The following is a 5,257-nucleotide window of genomic DNA, read 5'->3' as shown; positions in this document are numbered from 1 at the left end:
AACATGAGCCTGTGTTATATCCGGTCGGAGGTCGGTGGCGATTTGGTCGTGAGCTGCCGCAGATCAATTATTATTAAAATGTATGTTGGTTTCTGCAGACTTCTGAATCTCCTTACGACATTTTTGTTCCTATATACTTGCGAGCAAACGCACCGGAAATCGAGGTTAAATAAATTGCGGTCCCGTTACAATCGACACGCACATCTACACACACACACACACACACACCCTTGAGCATATATTTGGTGGCAAATATTGGTGGAAAATATTTCCAGTGGTTGACCCGAGATAAGAATGATGATCAGTCGGCGAAAAAAAAAAACAAATCAAAACCATTCACCGCTGAATAAACCGTTCACGCCGATTTCTCGTTCCATTATTTTTTTTCTACTGGATTTATTCTCTGGCAGGCGCCAAACATACATTTGATTATATTATAATTCGTGAAAAAACAAATAAAATGCATCGATCGTTGAAAAGAAATATTACTATTGCATGAATGTACAGTAATATTATTACTATTGTGAAATTGAATTTTGCGGTTTATAACTTACTAATCGTTCAATAACGGTTAAATATGACTACGAACCGTAACATTTTAATCAATGACGATTTATATATTTTTTTAATGTCGTTTCATTATATTTTTCTAGAGATAAAAAAAACTTTTGTTTATTTAATAGTCACAGTTTAAGTGGAGAAAAAACTAAAAGAGTAGAAAATAGAGTAATAAAAGCTTCTAAATAATATTAATATAATGACTTACTTACTTATTTCTGAAATATATATTACGCATAAAATATATTAGTATTTTTTATTTAGTATATTTAAATATTTGTACAAAATATAAAACGTATAATAAAATGATTTATAATATTTTTTAAATATTCATTCTATAATACAATAATTTAAAGTCATTAATCAATATAAGATGATATTCAGCATTGCTGTTTAAGAAATGTATTCAGAATATAACAAATTATTGTAATATTGATAATATTAATATATTTAGTACTTTTTTCCCACCAACCATACTTTTATACACAATTGTATATAATTATTTGTCACAATAAAGCTAAAGAAAAATATTACACCAAAAATAATTGTTTAGCAGGTATTCGAGGTTTAAATTGCCCGGGCAAGACAAAATCCTCCGATTTTTCACATAGCCCGTTACATAAAAACACAATACGTTATACACCATACACGACACGAGTATTATAATAACCCCGATATATACGGGCTGTATCGATACAAATCTGTGCATTTATATTTTATTGAACAATTCTCGTTTATTTCTAAATGTTTCATCAAAGTACATTTATAAATAATATTATATAAAATACTCTTTTCAGAATATTTTTTTTTAAATGAACTCGTGACTGTTTAAAATGTTGATGATTAATATTAAATTGGTTCCATTTTTGATCAAATTTATCTATAGATACAATTATCTCAATATAAGTTACTTCTCATCGAAGATTATCACTATAGATAACTTAAATTATTACTACATAGGTAAAGTGTTACTTCGTCTAAGAGACACCTCTAAATAGTGGGCATTTTTGAATGGCGAATAGTGGAAAAAATGTCAGCGATTGAGAGTGTCCGGAAATTAGAGGTTTCACTGTATACGTAGATAAGGTAGAAATATAAAAAAAATTAACATTAATGAAAAATAACAAATAATCTAGATACATATATCTATAGATAATCTCAACACACCAGGGACCGTCGCGTAGGTATATATCAGTAATTTTTTTTTTTATAATTTATTACAGCTTAATGTGTATATTGAACACTTTCGTAATAAATTATTTTACATGAACTGTTCAATTGTAGACTGCATTACCTTCTTTGATATGTCTGCATGATAATTATTTAACTTAGTATCGAATATTATGTTCCATAAAAATATCATAGATGTAACCATAATATTAAACTAATATAGAGTTTAAGACACAAATTAAGATAATATAAAGGATACGGAACATGACACTAAGCTATCAATGTCAATTTGAGGTTGAAGTGTTATCAATTTCTACAAAAAATGATAGCTCTGTCATAGTTTTCTATAACAGCTAGTCACCAGCCAATTTTCAAACTCTAAGAATATATTTTAAGTACATTTTATAAATTCTAATTCGTGAATGGTACAACAGTTATCCACCTTCGATTATAAACGCTTTGAGTCTAATTAGAAAACGAGATAGGTTTTTCAACTGATAAGATTTCGTTTCGTATCCTGTAGATCTTTATTCGTGGTTTAAAAATAAGGCATAGTAAAGGTAACTTAAGAAATTTAAATTTTTTCATTTTATCAAAACGAGATGTTACTAATAATTAATAAATTATGAATGTAAAATTGTAATTGATAAAGACCAAAAAAAAGTATAAATGATAATATTCAATTATTTATAATAGATAGGTACATAATGCTTAACATTCAGTTGTGTAAAATTATATTTCATTTAAGAAGCCGATAATATTTATACTTGACAGGAAGTAGCTCTGGTCGTAGTGTTCTTCAAATCTGTTGTGGTAAGTATGTGGTATTTAATTATTAGTGTATTGTATTATAACATATAGCTAACCTATATAAGATATTATAACTATTGGATATTATATAATATCATGTCGGCGATCTTGTTGATCTATGAAACCAGTTAAAATGACGCATTTATCTCTTTTACATTACATTATATCATTTAAAATTATTTGGATCACTCGAAATAAATTACAAAAATATACGTATACTTTTTTGACAAAAATATTTAAGGAGAATTATTTTATTCGGTGTCGAAACCACCGCACTAATTTTTCCAAACAATTTTATCGGACAACGGAGAAATAGCACGCAATGGCCACGGTGATCGGATTTCAACGCTCACGACGATAGGGGTACCTAATACTATTATACGGATCGTGTTTACCAACTTGAGTACCTTATAGAGCAGGAAACCTATGATGCATCAGCAGATTGGATCGGCTAAACATTTTAATTTATACGAGAATATTATACGACGATGCGGATCCCGTTCGAGAATTACCTCGCCGCGGCTGATGGTCAGACCTATTACCGCGGTATTATGGTAATGCTATGGTAATAATATAATACCAACACGCGACGTGTAATTGAAATAATACCGTTGTAATGTCCGTGTGCAGTTGAAGTCTCGCGGTGAAAGAAACGCAGTGCCGAGTCGTTCGCAGATGAGTTTGTATTTTCCGCCGTACGCTTTGTCGGCCGGTGTGTTGAATTTTAGCAACCAGCTGCAGCTGCAATACGAGGGCGAAACGCGATTATTTATCGGTCCGCTTCGAGGAAAAGTTACTTTGAACGGCACTCTGCCTCGACAAAACATTAAAAACAATAGACGTAAATCAAGTGCATTGCACAAGCCTATATATATACGGTTATATATATATATATAGGTATATGAACCGGGTGATTCACCAAGCATGCACACCCCCACTTTATTCTTTAGTAATGAATTTATTCAAAACTTGGTTCCTGGAATTTTTAAATGTACTCGAAGCCATTTTTTCAAATTTTTTGTACTTACTGCATAATAAGAAATGTCCTGTGGCGATACAAACTTCTGTTTTCAAATGAAAAAGCTCTTTTTACAGTACCTAGATTTTTTAGTGCATAATTTTTTTTTTTAATTGTAATGTTGGTATTTATTTCCAAATTAGAGTAGTTTTTTAGTTTTTAAAATGTTTTACTAAGGATAATAGTCCTCCAAAAATGGCTTAACAAGGTTATAAAATAGATTGAAAATTATTTAATTATAATATTTATTAAATTTGAGACATTTTTGCATGTTATTAATGTTAATATTAATATCTAAAATTGTCAAATCACCATCTCTCATAAACCGCCATTACTATGGACCTTTTATCCTTAGAAAACAAACTTCAATAACTCAAAAACTACAAGTACGCATTTTTATTCTGATACGTAGAAATTTTCAGAAAAATTCACTGAATAATTTACAATTGAAAGGGGGGAGGGGTTTATCTTAAAAACAGAAGTTTGTATCTCCACTGGACACTCCTTAAGTAGTAGAAAAAGACTGAAGAATTTGAAAATATGGTCATCGAGTAGTTGTATTGAAAAATTTCAAAAATCAGATTTTATGTAACAGAATTATTTTTGAAAAAGTGGGGTGATCAATGATCTTGCTCGGCGAAACACCCTGTATATATAATATATAAACGTAAGTGATGATTTGAAATCCCAAAGTGCAATAATTCGCACGTCGTCTCGGCCTTCGCTCACTGCAGTACTCTCTCGATTAGTAAGTAAGTAAGTAAGTTCCAACCGTAAAGAGCTAGCCACGATCTCTGCACGTTGTTTTGAGTTGTTTCAATTAATCTTTAAGAGCATTACCGTGATGTTGTTACATATACCTCTATAATATAATACGCACCTCACCTGTAATGTGCGTACCTATATAAATCAGTTAATTCATACACGATACACATAATATGTATAATATAGCAACGATTGGTTTCGGTTAAAATACCGATTTAATTAAGCTACCTACCCGAAGACTAACTAAAGTTTTTTTTTTTTTTGTGTGTACATTAGTGAATACGTTTATTTCTAACTTTTTATGCAATTTTTCGTTTATATAGAATCGAATTAGTTAGATACCTGACTACCTATTTGATCAATTTTTTCTGATACACAGAATAATTTTTTTAAAAGTAAAATCTACATTACCATCTCAAGGAGTATTGAGGTTTTTTAGTTAAATATTAATACTTTTTTTTAAGTTATATAGCAAAACCAAATTGTTGAAAAGAAATATAATTTGTTATTTTTAGCATTATTATTTTTCGACGGATAGAATTTATAGTTATTTTCGTATTCAATTTGAACAAATTAAATTTCTGAGGCTTTCAGATCAAATTTTGAACGAATACCTAGTTAATAAATTAAAAGTATATTTTAAATAAATTGTCCATGAGTAGAGAATATTTCGCGTAACCGCATAAGGTGGAGGCTGGTGCCAGCCATCCCGCTCATACAAACATTAATTTGATTTTGTAAATTGAAATTCTTAGAAAAATATTTTGCTTAAAAATCTGAAATAAACAATGTATAAAATCATTCGAAAAAGTAATTCACTTAGGTCTTAGATGATAACGATAAATTTGGAACACTTTCAAACATTTTGTCAACAATTATTTAATAACTTCAAGTTATATAAAATATTTTCAAAATCGTTAATACTTTTCAGGATAA

Source organism: Myzus persicae, unplaced genomic scaffold (genome assembly GCF_001856785.1).
Source record: "Myzus persicae strain clone G006 unplaced genomic scaffold, MPER_G0061.0, whole genome shotgun sequence".
NCBI lineage: Eukaryota > Metazoa > Arthropoda > Insecta > Hemiptera > Aphididae > Myzus > Myzus persicae.
This window is presented reverse-complemented; position numbering follows the sequence as displayed.